Source organism: Taeniopygia guttata, chromosome 1A (assembly GCF_048771995.1).
Source record: "Taeniopygia guttata chromosome 1A, bTaeGut7.mat, whole genome shotgun sequence".
Lineage (NCBI taxonomy): Eukaryota > Metazoa > Chordata > Aves > Passeriformes > Estrildidae > Taeniopygia > Taeniopygia guttata.
In genome coordinates, this window is record NC_133025.1 from 24,877,036 (window position 1) to 24,892,885 (window position 15,850).

The 15,850-nt window shown below is 35.7% G+C and overlaps 1 protein-coding gene across 1 annotated transcript in view; it reads right to left on the bottom strand.

The window, feature by feature from the left end:
• Positions 1-234: 234 nt before the first annotated feature.
• The window catches only part of MDFIC (MyoD family inhibitor domain containing), a 114,905-nt gene continuing 99,289 nt past the window's right edge, over positions 235-15,850 (bottom strand). The window contains exons 9-10 of the transcript XR_012052744.1: positions 14,531-14,651; positions 235-5,193 (exon numbers count right to left, since the gene is read on the bottom strand). The gene's annotated coding sequence lies outside the window, so the exon portion shown is untranslated. The remainder of the gene's footprint in view (positions 5,194-14,530; positions 14,652-15,850) is intronic.

Here is a 15,850-nt window from a genome sequence, read left to right on the forward strand (position 1 = left end):
AGACACCCTGTATCATTTTGTACAGTGACACAAAAGGACTGATAAAACATTAAAATGAAAATTGGCTTTAAAAAACCCACGCACCACATCTTACCACCAGTATTATGAATTTTGAGAGGTTTGTAAAAGATGTGCACTTTGATCAATTGCAGGGTTTCTAAGAAAAAAAATCACTTTTATGCTCTTTGACTGGCAATAGCACTGAGCAATGGACAAAACTGACAGAGACAGAAGTTGCATAAACAAAATAAGTCAGGGATTTTATTAAATATTAATTCTATTAATTCACAGCAAAAAACTTTGTTTATTATTGTATATTAAAAATATATTTTCTTTATTCTAAATCATTTCTCCACAGACACAGTACAACTTGTCAATGCCTGTAAAGATCTTTTAGCTTGCTAGAAATGCCTCAAGCACAAAGAGCAGTAAAATATTTTTTACACCATAGACTTAGATCTCACCACATTTAACAAAATATATTAAAATAATGATTTACAATGTGCTTAAAAGAGAATGGTAAAGAACACATTTACTTTTAACCAGCAATAATTGTCAATGTACCATTGAAAGACATCAAAAGACATTAAAAACCTTGTGCAATTAAATTTGGTAGATTCTGTGAACTGTTTTAAGAGCACATTACCTGTGCCCAGTGTTCACAAATCAGTACGTGAAGCAGAAGGATGCTAGAAGTACACTTCTGCATACACACAAAAATAAAACTCTCTTATTCCAGGGTTCCTATAGGAATTACAAAAATAATTGCATTATCAGTATACAAGTTGTGTACATTAGAGTTGCAGACATAACAATGACCACTCTCATGGTTTTCTGAGTCCCTTATACACTTTCTGGGTGAGGCACAGGGTTTTGGCTCCTCTTCTGGGCTATGGGTTACCTCAGCCCAAAGAACTATCATCAGCTGCACTGCAAAATCACAATAAGTCTTAGACTGTAACTGTTTGTTTCTTTCTCTTCTAGATGTCTCCAGAAATCAATAAAAAACATAAGCTTTCTACTTTAGGGACATTCATCTCTAGCTATATATTTCTATTAAACCTAATCTCCATACGTGCAACATCAAACATCTAAACAGATCCAGTGTATTCAATGGGTTACCATCCTCATGGGATAGACCTTCTGCTATCCTTATTAAAAGCTCATATTTTTGGTACCTCCTGCCTATGTTGTGATAGCAAAAGGCTTGAATGCCTCTTACATCTAATTCCATATATAATTTCATAGTAATTCCCCTTTTAAAGATTGTCTTGCAAAAGAGATCAAAGCATCATGCAGAGAGGTATTTGCATTTCATCTATGTGTATACAATAGAAGGATTTTTTAAAAATGTAAAAAAGGCAGCATTTTAATTTCTGATTTTACAGAAACTAAAATGGTGATTAATACATACCATTAGAACTAAGGAAGAGTTTCCTATCATCATTAATAACTGCCTTCCTTCTCTGTGGACACACATTCACTTGGGGCAATATGAGTACACACACAGAGAACCAGAAACTCCCTTCCCACTGTCATCTAAGTTTCACAAAAGTTCTTATCCAAAGGTCAGCTGCCAATCAGTATATACATATATACACACATGGGTCCTTGGTGGGAATAAATTCCAAGTTAGCTGGCTACAAGAGCATATAGGTACTTGAGGTAAAGAAGAATAAATCTTTCTTATTTGTTCTTTTGTCCTTCCTGGATGATGGGATGCTTATATGTCCTGAGTTCCAGTATGTTTCAACAGTAAATTGTGACATATAAAAGACAGAGATAAATTTTAATTAGAATATCTAGAAAATATTAGAATGCCTCTGCATAGCAGCCACCAACCTCTATTACATCTTGACTGTCAGGTCTTACAGGTCTTAAAATCAACTAAAGCAGTAAAGGAAGAGGCTTTGCAGGGTAATTTCAAAGTTCTGAATCTGTCTTACTTGGAAATCACCAGCAACTTCTTTATCTTTATGAAATCATCTCTAGAAGGTTGTGTTTAGTTGAGACAACAATTATACAAGCTTCTGCTGCTGCTCCTTGTCCCTACAGAGAGAACACAATACAGTAACTGCTTCATGGCCTTCACTTATTAAGCTGGAACTAAAATGAATGGAGAAGCTGTACAATCTTCAGAAGAGTGGAAAGGCTGAGTGACATCTATGAACATTCCAAAAGCTGAAGAAACAAGTACATATTTGGGATCTGAGGCCATTGTTTAGGACAATTTACCTTAAAAACGTTGATTTTCTGTCTTAGGAAGTTACAAAATTATTGATAATTTCACAAATAATTTCTAATTAAAAATCAGAAGCTGTTCCCCTTTCTCAGTGAATCTACAATGTTGTGAAGGCTTTTTCCAGCAGTGTTATAGTATACCCAGATTTTTCCAGGCAGATGTTTGAAAAAAACCAAGAAGGTGGAGATTCAGTACTCTTACAAAATCAGAGAGCACTGGTTTCGGAGCACTTGTAGAGAGTAACATTTTCTCTTGGAACAAGAAATGAGAAGCATTCAAAAAAATTTTAGAAAAATTAAAGTGTGTCAATACCTTGGCTCTTATACCCTTATTACTCTCTCAATGATTTATGCAGGTGACAGCTTATAATAGTAAGAAGACATATATTCCCTTGAAAAAAATGAAAAGTACAAGAAATGGTTTGTGTTGTTTTTGAATGGCCTGGTTATTGATAGTGGGGGTGCCGCAGAGGTTGTTTCTGTGAGAAGCTGTTGGAAGCTTCCACCATGTCCAGTAGAGTCAATCCCTGATGGCTCTGAAGATGGACATGCTGCTGGCCAAGGCTGGGCCAGTTAGAGATCATGGGACAACACACTTAAGAAGAAAATCAAAACAAAGACAAAGTTTTGTTTCTAGTCAGAGAAGAGGAGGAGGTGAGAACATGTGAGGGAAACATGGAGACATCAAGGTCAGTGGAGGAGGGACAGGAGGTGGAGATTCCTCTGCAGGCCGTGGTGAGACCATGGTGAAGCAGCTGTGCCCCTGCAGCCCGTGGGGATCCATGGGGGATGCAGAGATCCACCCACAGCCCATGGGGATCCACGGGGGATGCAGAGATCCACCCACAGCCCGTGGGGAAGGGGCCCATGCTGGAGCAGGTGGATGCCTGGAGGAGCCTGTGATCCAGTGGGAGACACAGTGGAGAGAGGGGCCCTGCTTCCAGGCTGGAGCAGCTGTGCTCGGAGGGCTGCACCCCATGGAAGAGTGGCTCACGCCGAAGCAGTTTTGGGGGGACTGTCTGCCCATGGGAGGGACTCACGTGCCAGCAGTATTGTCAGGACTGCTGTTTGTGAGAGTGGACCCAAGCTGGAGAAGTTCCCAGAGAACTGTCTCCTGTGGGAGGGACCCCGTGGCCTTACAGGGGAAGGACTCCACTCCTGGAGCAGCAGAAGAAAACCTCAGGTGATAAACTGACCTAACCCCTGTCTCCTGCACTGGAAGTAGAAAGGAGGGAGGGGCTGGAGGAAGATAAAGTGTTTTTAAGGGCCTCTCTTACTTCTCATTTTCTTCCTCTGAGTCTGTTAGTAATAAACAGTTGACCCTGTTTTGCCCTTTAGGCGTTTCCTCCCAGTCCTTATCTAAAACCATGAACACTTTGTTAGTATTTTTTCTCTCCTCTGCCCATCTGTGGCAGGGCAGGGTGAGCAAGCAACATTCATGGGCGCCTGGCGTTAGGCCAGTGTCAAACTATGACATGGTTTCACTTGGTACACTGGCTATTCCTGCCCTAAAGAACGTTTTCTGTGCAAATTTCTCCTGCTGCACAATCTTAAAAGAAAAACCAAAATAATACGATCATATACACACAGTACAGTACAATACAATAATACCATCAATAAAATCTTACATTTCAAGAGTCATAAATTACCCAATTAATAATTTTTCAGCTATACTGACATGTCATAAAGAAAGGTTGATGCTTCTCTCACTTGATTACATTTGAAACACCTATACCATAGACATGGAACAGAAATATTCAATGAGAATAGAATCAGAATCAGAAACTTTATTAATATGGGTTTAAAAATCTGTCATTTTTTGCACTACTAGACACTTCTATTCAGGGCATATAAAAGCATACATTTTTACAAGCAAAACTATCTGAAAAATTCTTCTTTCTTGAGGAAGATAAATAGCTGATAGCTTTTTAAATTTATTACTGATTTTAGTATACAGATTTTTATTAAATTAACATAATATAAAATTACTTGAATCACAGTATAACTTAATGAAAATCCTTTTTTTGTGCATGATGATATTCAAAAGCAACTGATTATGTATTGGCAGCAGATTCATATACTTCAGCCTCTGATATCATATTACTAATTTTAATAACCAGCAATGGTTCTAACCCATGTAATGAATTGCTTAGTAGTAGATATAACAAAGTTTAATCCATGTTGCAACTACTTGAAAAATAAACCCAACAGTACTATAATTTGATATGACAGTCAGGACTGCGAGTGTAAGATCATTAACACTTCACAGGTTATACCCTGAAGTAAATCTTACAAGAAGTTCACATAAATAAGGACAGATTTACACAATTATGTAGTTATGAATATCGCTGCATTTCTAACCATAAGTGAATTCTTCTCAATTTGCTGTTCATTTGACTTTGATATGCATAAAAACCGCAATCCAACAAAAAACAAGTCAACCCATTTTTTCTTTTTTCTTATTTGGTTTCAGGACATTTATATATCAGGTAGAGGTGTATGAACCCAGACAGTTTCATCTTAGAGAATTTTTGCTTGTGAATGAATTCAGAAAAGTTTCATTTGTTCCACTTAGGTTTGCATTTTTGCCTGTTGTTTTACTGGAATGCTACAAAAGACTTACAAGGAGTTAAAGAAAAGTAAAATGTGGCAAACATAAGACCCTCTCTGGAAAAAAAAAAAGAAAAAGAAAAAGAAGAAACTGCTGAGAATAATAATTTAAAAAATTAGATAACCCCTATGGTGGTAACATCAATATTTTTGAATGTCTTTTAAAATAAAAAATGCAAAGACAAGGGAACTCTCTATTTTGTCAAAGAGCTTTTCATTGATATTTGAAACTGAACAACTAAAAAATGTTACACTAGCACACCATACTGATCTTGTAATTTACATTATCTTGTAAAATTCCTCACCTCTGTGGAGCCACTGATGACATTGTTTGGGTTTTATCTGATAGGGAGAGAAGGGAATTGGAAAGGTATTATTTCAGGATATTATAAATAACCCTACATTAAACACATAGCCTTGAAAGATGGAGGGGGTGGAGGTTAAATTTGCAGTGATAATGACTTTGTCACACTCAGACTTTGGGAACTAGTAGATTTCATCTCATTTTTTTTTTGAAATACACACACACACACACACACACACACACACACACAAATAGTGTTTTATGCAACTGTTTTAACATTTGTGGTTATCACCATTCTGAACTATTTGACCTCACCATTTTTTAACACAGCTCTTTCTTATGAAACATAAGAGGAACTGATTGCTCAGAACTGTTATATGTGAAACTGTGAAAGACTGTATTTTTATTAATCAGAATTGAAACATTTATTTTTTGCACTCTGCTTTCAGAGAACTCACATTTAGAACAGCTTGGTACAGTACACAAAACCATTTCATTATTGCTTTCAACATTTTGGAGCCTTTTGTTTTACAGACAAACTTCGTGTTACTTCACTGCACAATATACTGAAGGCTAGTAATTATTGGGACATGTGGTAGGCGTTTATCACCACTAAAATCACACAACCCACTCTATGATCAAGATAAAATAGGGCAAGTGGTTCAATTAAAGGCACATTCTTTGGTGCACAACAATAGAAGGCTTGTGACATGGCAAGATTTAGAAAAGACTCAAATATCTTTAAAACTACTTATTATCACCAGTTAAAACGTGCATGTCTGACCTTTATGGTAATCAGTAATACTCCATTTGCACACTATAGAACTAAATAAGCTTTCTTTTAGACACAAAGAGTTACTTGTGCTGGCCTGCAGTTAACTTAGCTGATCTCAGAGCTTATGCTTGCAATGAATCAATGGCTATAATGATAGGCCATCATCTTTATCAACCCATTTATGATGACAGGAAGAAAACAGGACTGTAGATTTTCCTGACAAAGTGGAGTAGTATTTAAATGTTGACTGCTACATACATCAGATTAACAAGGTTGCAAAGTTACTGAGAATCCCATTCCCTGAGGTACAGATTCACCCTGTGGTGCTATTATACCATAAGGTATATCAAAGATAATTGCTTAGTTTATTATCCTGTTGTCTTTTATGTCAACCCTTAATTGTGAATTCAGAAGCCTCTTGATCTCCCTGTTCCTTATGGACCTGTTATTAACCCCAATCATTTTCATTAGGATTTTATTACTATTTTTATTATTAAAGTGCAAATTTAAAAAAAATGATGTTTCCAAATAATCCACAACTCCTTCATATTGCTTCAGTAAAAGAGAAATTTATGAGATATTCAGTCAGCATTGTAAATACCCATCTCTCAAGCTCTTTTCCTTCCTCTGAAAAGATTTTGCATATCAAAGTTCAGATTTTTTTTACTCAGTTACTTCAATATTCAATTAAATAGCTTGTAAACATACAAAGATTTCTGTGGTAAAATCAGATTATTAAAGTTCTATATGACTTCATAGAATTATCACAACAGGAAAGTGCAAAGGTGGCAATGTCACTGCTGCTATCTTTCCCCATGGTCCTGAAGTATGGTGGTCAAGCTTTCATATTTCTTGTGCTGCACTTCCAGAGAACAATTTAAGAAATATTCCCATAAAATACCACATGAAACCTACAGAACCTAGAAACAGTTAAAAAACTATGGCCTGGCTAGTACAGATAAGTAGTCATTCATAATTCCTCCTAATGTATACAATATTAATCTGTATGTACCTAGAAAATCTGACTACTTCCTATACTTCAAAGTCATTGCCTTTGCTACGAGGCCTAGAAAGTGCTTCAGGATTCATTATGACATGTGGAATATATAAGCAATAAGGCATGACAGGGAGTGTGGTTATCATAAGATAATCACACCCCTGGGTCATTACAAAGCATGAGGTGCAGCCGAGCACCTCTCATTCCCCCTGGGGTGTGATTATATCATGATAAGCACACTTCATGCAGTTACCTTATTGCTTTTATAAAAAGTCTTTGTTGGGAAGAAAAACTGTATTTTTTACTTAAAGATGATAAAGTTGGCAGTTTACAGTCTTGAGCAGTACTTTCTGCTAAGCTCAATGGTTTATATGTATTCATCTACTCCTTTTTAATGTGCATCTGCCAAAACTGATCCGAAGTCATCAATCAAAAAGAGTTTTCATAATTTAGTATGTGTTCAACTGATCCAGTTGGAAAAGAGCAACTGCATGTCCCAGACAATCTCAACAATTTCATAGTCATTGACTATTCTCTGGACACCAATTTCTTTTCTCAGAAATTAAAAAAAAAAGACAATAAAGTGGCTTAACTAACAGTTAATTGATGTTGTAAACATATACATTACAAGTAAGAGAGTTCAGCAACTGGAATCCTTGGATCTGTAAATCAAGAAAAAGTTTCTATCTGCCCCTGGTAGATGTTATCCCACAAATTAAGGGTGACAACTTAATTTAGGGTCCTAGATAAACTACAAAATCCCACTGCTGTCATTCAGATTTTAGCCTAAGGGGTCTAATGTGATCTTTTGGATTTACAAACACCTGCCTTGGATTATGCCATATGTCTTCTGAGTGGCTCCAGGGGTGTATGCTCTGTCCAGTACTCTGCTCATTTCGTGGTTTAAGAATGCATAGGTGAACACAGAAATATGAAGGTTTGCATCCATTTACAATTTATCAAGTGTGATGGCCATGTTCTGATTTTGGAGGCATTTAGTGGTCTGGAAAGGGACATATGTATGGGCTGAATTTGTCCCTGGGCCATTTATGAATATAGGTAACACTTTTCACCTAACATGAACAAGTCACAAATTCAATTGTTTAATTTAAATAAGTCATTATCACCACATATTCCAGATTTAAGAGGCAGGGTTAGGAATACTGTCAGTATCCTGGATGAAAAGGAAAAATTCCACTAGCCTTCTATCTTCCAATATTTGGTTTGACACAGTGCTCTCACTACATAAAGATGCATAAAATTTTGCTTCTTCCAACAATTGTTTGAACTCTACCATTTTGCCTTTACATTTTAATCATACAGTGGTACTATATTTTCTTTTTTTTTCTCTGAAATGTTGCTAGCTTGTATTTCAACTAGAAATTTGTTTCTTAATGCAGAATGGTATGTTAAAAGTATTATATATAAAATATTTTATATAAATATATGTATGTACATATATTAGGGTTACTCCCAAAAAAGGAAAACTAAATTAAATATGCATTTCTGATCTATTTCTTTAGAGGTCTATAGACTGATAACAAAAAAATAATATAGTCTATCAAAAAACAATGATACTAATTACAAGTTAATTTAAAGGACATAACAGAAAGCAGTTAAACAAGTGTGGATGCAACAAGATAATCTTAAACTAGTAATTTTTGGCCAGTTTTAGAATTTTTTTGACTAAACTTTATAAATAATAAATTTGAAGTGATTTCACAAATAACTTTGGAAGCAGGATGGGTTAAAGTGAGAATTGTGCCTACTCACTTCATTACAATTAAATGGAAAGAGTAAAATGTTAAAAAGGAGTAAAGAGAATAAACTCTTTACTCTCAGTAAAAGATAAGTAAACTTTAGCTGCTTTGTCCTTATAGCTGTTATTTTTAAAATTGCTGCTAGTAAAATTACTGTCTAATGGTTCCTAAAAGCATTCCTAGTATTTTCAAGAGGTACCAACATATAGGTACTGACCTCTGTTAGCACATTTGTGTTCAAAAAAGAAAATTTTGCTCCCAAACACTTATTCCACATTTTAGATTAATTCTTCACTAATTAAATGGGAACCTGAATGTGCCAGGGATACCAACCTGAATCAGACTAATTTGGAGCAATGCTGTTTAGGAGTTTTGACTGTATTTCAAGCTATAGAAAAGGTTATGCATGCTGAGTCAATCTTAATTGTGCTGGTGTCTAATTTGAGTTTTACTTGTGGATATAAGTATTTTAATATAGAACTATTATGTATGGTATAAAGTATCTTAGTTCCACAGCTCAGTAAATTATTCATAACAGTATCATGAAGCTTGTGTTGATGAATTACAGGCTAGAAAGGATGGAAAGAAGAAAAAACCAGGAGGTGGGAATTTGGGAAGAAACATGGTTTGTATTAATGAAGTACTACATAAAATAAATGCAGTACCAGTGAAATTTATTTATTAATGCACTTCTACATATTCAATTTGTTCAAGTCCTTATCTGCAACAAGGACCTTCCAGAGAGGGATGAAAATACTGGTATTACACAACATAAGTGGAGGTACATGCAAGTAGCTCTCAATGGATGGGTGACTACCATCTTGGGAGAGCTGGCTATTAGAATGCATTTGCCCAAAAGATTTTTCAGTACTTTTTGCATAAAAGCATCAGTGAGTATTAGCATATTTAAAATCTGTTCATTCCCTAGACTGGTAACCATGGCTACACTTGCCCAGATTTTCCCTCCTCCTCTGCAGTTGGAGCCCAGAACAGTTGGGGGTAGGTAAGCTTGGAAATGGCTAGTAATGTCTAGCCAGGGCAGCCTTTCTCCAAGGAGTCCAGGGAAGGCCTGTCAACTAGAAATTGTTTAGCAGGAGCACAGGAAATATCTTACTAGAGAATAGTTTGCCAAAAATTCCCTTCATTTATTGTAGCAACTGCTACCCTGACACTTGTCAGCACTACACACCTCCTCAGAAAGCGGGGCAAGAAACTCCACTCTAGTCAGAAAGCAGATCACCTGTCCCCAGGAAAACAGCCTCTATGTTCCTAATGGCCAAAGTTTGGAACAAAATCTGTATCTGAAGAATTTATGTTCTTTCCAAGATTGGATTCTTTTCTGATGAGTGAGGTTCTGTGTTCCAGGGGTTTTTTAGTTCTTCCAGCATTATCTGGATACATTTCTTAATTTAATAAATTTCCACCCCTACTGGATTTCTGTCAAACTTGTGACCTCCTGACACCAGTTCCTTGGCTTAACCTGTAAATGAAGATATATTTCTATGTACAAGATTTGGATTCACTGCCCTTCAATTTTGGCCATCCTTCTGCTTTGCAAGGCAAGGACAGACCATTACCATCTCTTTTTATTTTATCTGATTATAAATTGTTCTTTGTTATTCTCTTCTCTAAAGCAAAAACTACTAAATTCCCATTGCACAATTTCAAGATGCCACTCTTGTTCTTCAGTGCTTTCCCCCACATCTCTCCAAGGGCAACAATGAACCTGCACAGTATCTTGTACAAAATCATACCTTTATTTCATATCCTAACACTAGAAAGTTTTAAACTCTTTCTCCGTCTTGTTAATATATTAATATTTCATTCCCTTTTTAACAACATTCCTACACTGAGCAGATAAGTTCCCTGAACTGCCCATAAAGTTTTCAAGGTTTCTGAAATGATAATATTGTTGAGTTTTGTTTGTCATGGTGTTTCCTATTACCTACTTCAAACAGGTCCTTTTGAAATTCCTCACAAGCTTTACTAATATTCTGCAAAGTTTGATTATTTGCTTTACTCTACCCCTGAGGCAGTCACATCCTGATTCTATAATAATCTTCTGTTCATTTATAATATATTTTCAAATGTAATTTATTAATAACTATATTATATAATACTGGACCACAGATTAATCTATGAACCATTGTTAGCCTTTCTTGTGGGAAAAAAATTCTTTCTATTCCTTAAGTTTTGAAAGTCTTTTTTTCCTAAAATAATTCTTTTCCATTATCTAACTACTTAGAGACTCAAGAAGGGCTTGTAAAAGCCTTTTAAAATACAGAATTTAGAATATAAAAATTTGTTCTCCTTTTGAAAAGTCTATGAATTTTGCTTTGTAAAGCTTGCCCTACTAGAACCTGCTTGTTATCCTCCAGTGACTTTGCTACTCTTTTCTACATTATGCCAACTAATTAGGTTCATGAAACTTTTGCTGGCCTTTAATTATTTTTCTAAACACAAATATGACTTTTGATGCATTTCAAATTTTAGTCCCATAATTTCTTCCTAACAAGAAAAGAAGACAATATAAGTGCTAGCCATTTGGTCTGTTCATATAAAAACCCTTTACAGCTTTAGAAGTTTCCTCCAGGTACAGGAAATGTCATTTCCACAGATGAAAACTTCAGGTCTTCAAGGTATTAACAGGTGTTGCATTTTTTGTAAGTAAAAACAACAGGTTCATATATGGAACAAAGATAGTTGGAATAAAGTGGCTAGAATGAGTAAATACTTACCTAGTAAGCAAATATAAGAGTCATAAAAATTTTAAAAAACAAATAATAAATATATAAGTAAATTCAGGTTACAGGTTCAAATGGAAAATATATGGCTAGGCTCCACTGTTGCCCACTTGTTCACAGGGACAGAGTCATTCTGCCTTGCCAGCAATGTATCTGAGAACAAAATGTATTTTCTTCTCTCAGACACAGTGTTGCTGACATATAAAATATATTCAGATTAGAGCAGAATTGTAATTAAGATAAATATTTGGTGTCCAAAGTGCTCTCATGATAATATAGGTGGGGCAGAGATTTGTATGTAGGTAGTGTACTGTTGCAGTCTTACACATCTGCTGTGTTTTTAAAGATTAAATAAATAAGATGGACAGAAGCAGGCAATATCAAAACAGCTTTACTTGAGCTGAGTTGTTAAGAGTCTTTCAGAAAATGGAAGCAGCAAACCAAATATTTACACCTCGGTAACGATACATTATTGCAATCTGTTGGTAATGATGGAATTAGGCACAGTAGAAACAAATTCCTGCTTTTTTACTGAGATCTCATCTATTTGGAACATCTGGGCTTATTATAGGGGATGATGTAGAAAACATTAAAAGGCCAGATAGGCTTCTGTAATGCTAGGGCTAATTTGATGTAGCTTGCTTTAGTTTCAAAACTGAGCACTGCTACTCAATACTATATATGTCTGACATTCCCTATATACTCAAATTTGCCCCTTAAATTAACAGCAGTTTCAACTAAATGGGAAGCAAAGGTTTAGTAAACAAATAAAGGTTATCTTTTCCTGAATATAGATATATTACTAGAAACATATATCTGTGCTTAATCATGTTCATAATTGTAAAATCTTAATAATAATTATATGTAACACAATTACATAAGTGTTATTAGTGGTAATTTTAAAGGAAAACCCTGCAAAATAAAAGGGTATAGATTTCTCTTTTTACAGGGATTTACAGTACTCATCAACTTGTATAGTTCACATTAGCATCCAGTGACATTGCTTTGTCTGTATATATTTCTAGCTGTCAACAGAATGTCCTGAGGCAATCGCATCCTGATTCTATAGCTATCTTCTATTCTTTTATAATACACAAGGGTCTAATTTTCCATCAGCAAAGCATGAAATCATGTAAGAATGCCACATAACCAGCATGTGCAAACAAGTAGCACTTTTTCTACACATAAAAATGCTTCATAAAATAACAAATAAATTAAATCTTCTTGTTCAAGTAAAGTGCTTGAAAACTAGACCCTTTTTAGAAATTAGAGTACTGTGTATAATTTGCCATGCCACACTATTTCTTTAAACATGTTCACCACCTTGCAGCATTATTTTCTGTGGTAAAAATAATTTCAATCAGGCTGATGGAGGAGCTTTCTTTTTCCTGGATAAATAATACAGTTGCAAATATCAGAAATATTAATTAAATTAATATAAATAATAATCAGCTAGGAAGTTAACTAAAGAAGTGCATTTTTAATTGATGATGCCAGCTTATTGTTCCAACAGTAGCAGCCTTGCCCTACACCTTTGGAGATTCTACAAAGTGCTTTTAGCAGAATTCACAGGAACAAAATGGGTACAGTGACTCTGTCATTTGCTACTTTCAGCATATTTCTGTGGAGTTACCAGAGGAACCACTAAAGCTCAGCAGTTAAGTGATTTTAAAATGTACCAGAACATATGTGCCTATGTGGTAAGCAGACTCCAGCTCCCTGTCTAGAACTTATGCCTCATTCTGCAGCACCATCTGCCAACAGCAATGACCTCTGTATCAGCTTGTGTTGGCAGTATATCGAATCACATTCAAGACATATGTCTTTCTTCTTAGAAGGACTATGTAAGCAAAGCTCAGTTCAGCCTCAATGTATTGTCTACAAGTGCCAAAATCATCTTCTTTTCTGCCTCTCATATTTCTACAACTTCTGGGGATTTTTAACACCCTTCTCTACATAATGTACAGTTTATTTAGCACATGGCTTTCAGATGTCTGGCTGCAAAGTAATTTATTGTAATTTAAGTCAAACATGTTTTGAATAAAGCAGCTAGTGTTTTTAATCTCTACTTCATCTAACACAATAGAAGCTTTCAGAAAAAAAAAAGTATTTTCCAGGAGGAAGAAAACCACATAGTCTCTACTCATGAAAATAACTGACCTAGAATTTATATGTAAAACTTTCAATAAATTTGCCTTTGTCAAGTCCTCACCATTACAGCAGTACCTTTGAGAAATGAGTCTGCACGTGATTAAGTCAGACAACATCCACCTGTTTTTCAAACACTCTCTTCGTTTATGGAAATATTTCCTAAACGTTACAAAGTAAAACAGGATTGACTGTATTTGTCTCTTAAGTACAGGGGATAGGAGCAAGGATACTGGTTGCCAAAGCATAATGGATGTGACTGAAGATGACTCACCGCAAGCAAACAGCACTGAGCTTGCAGGGAAAGTCCTGACCCCACTCCACAGCTGGACAGCCCTGCCCACACTGGAACTAATGAGCTTGTGAGGCTGCTGACCCACACAGGTGCAGGGATCAGCTCTGAAATCAATCCTACAGAGCAGGAGTACAGAGTTGGCATCACCACAACCAAGATTATGTGCTCATTAATCAGTTTTCAGCAAGTCTTTGCTGTTGCTGGTCCACAAAGGCCGAGGAAAAAAAAAGACCATCTGCAACATATGAAAATCTGCCCCTCCAATGTTCTTCTCATTAAAAATGGAATTAAATGAAATAATTATGCAGCACACAAATACCCATCAGGAAAGAGAACTGAATTAATCTTGGATTTGAGTATATTCAGCACTAGATCTTTTCTAGGCTACATATGTGACTTTGTAGTCTACAGTGAGGGAGTGTAAGCAGAAGCTGGGCAAATGGTGAAGCCTGTGTCCCATACATGTGCTTTGCTGTGTATCAAGACTCAGTTCAGCTGTGCTTCCAGAGGCAGAGGGATGCCTCTAGCTTTGCACTCATACTGTCTGCACTGTAAAAAAGGGCAGAATAGTATCTCCCTTCTTCCCACTAGTACTATAGGAGCCAAAAAAAATGGAATACTGAAAGGTTCAGCCACTCTATCCATGGATTACCTACCTGAGATACAGATAAATCCTCCAAGTGTGGAAAGGCACAGTGTCTCCTCCAAGCAAGCTTTAACTTTCCTGCAAGTTATATATCTCTTCTCAGCAACAACAGAAATGTAACCTTCCTTCACCTAGATCAACAGTAAGAAAATCAGAAAATCTGTGGTAGTTATAAGTTGGAAAAAACATAGACAATATAATCACCTATGCAATCCTGCCTCTACCACTTTTTTTATGGTTTAGCAGCTGTTGAATTATTTTATGTCAGTATTTAAGCTGTGTTGAGGTACATGGATATTCAGAATATGCTCCTTCTCAGGAGCAAGGTTTTAATCTATCTATCTATCTATCTACCTATCTATCTATCTATCTATCTATCTATCTACCTACCTACCTACCTACCTATATACCTACCCATTTCATTTTGCAACTAAATAAATCATAATAACATAGAATTTTAAGTGTTGGAAAAACCTGTAAGATCATCAAGTTCAACTGTTAACCTAAAACTTCAATCTTCACCACTAAATCATGCCCCTGAGTGCCACATCTAGATATTTTGTGAACACTTCCAGGGATGGTAATTCCACCACTCCCCTGAGGAGCTTGTTCCAATGCCTGGCCACCCTTTTAGTGAAGAAAATTGTGATCCTAATGCACATATTCAAATTTTACATTTCTATTTAACATATGATACAGATGATGACTCAACTGCATGTGGCTATTCTGATTTACACCACTGCTTGTGCTTTAATGGTGTCAAAGGACCAGTTGAGCTTTAAGGCAATAGGCCAAATTGACTTATTTCACATAAGCTGTAGCCCATATGTTACACCGAAATTCTTCATATTCTAACCTTTAGTATAAAATCTTTTCCATGAAAAGAAAAATATTATTCCTTTCTTTTTATAGTTGTGAAGTAAACCTGCAATTGCTAACAGCCTGTAAATAGATGCAATGCCTAAGTCTGGAAACAGATGGAAAACTGGGCTTGGAAAAGTGACAACACTACTTCTCTTATTAAGCTGCCCTAATGTTGATATTAAAACCTAATTATCTTTAAAAGTCTCTTTAAAACTTAACACTATATGTTTAAGTGAACATTCAAATGCACAAGGAAGAAAGTGGGAATTAAGCCCTCTGAAGTCATAGTGGGAAGCAGAAGAAATACAAGACTGGCAAAAGAAAAAAAAAATATTGTGGAAATGCTTGTGTTTATGTAATGCATGATGAAGAAATAAGAAATGAATTATGCATTTTAAAAAGTTAAAAGAATGACAGGATTAGGAAACAGTAAAATGAGGACAAATGGTTGCCATAAATTTACATC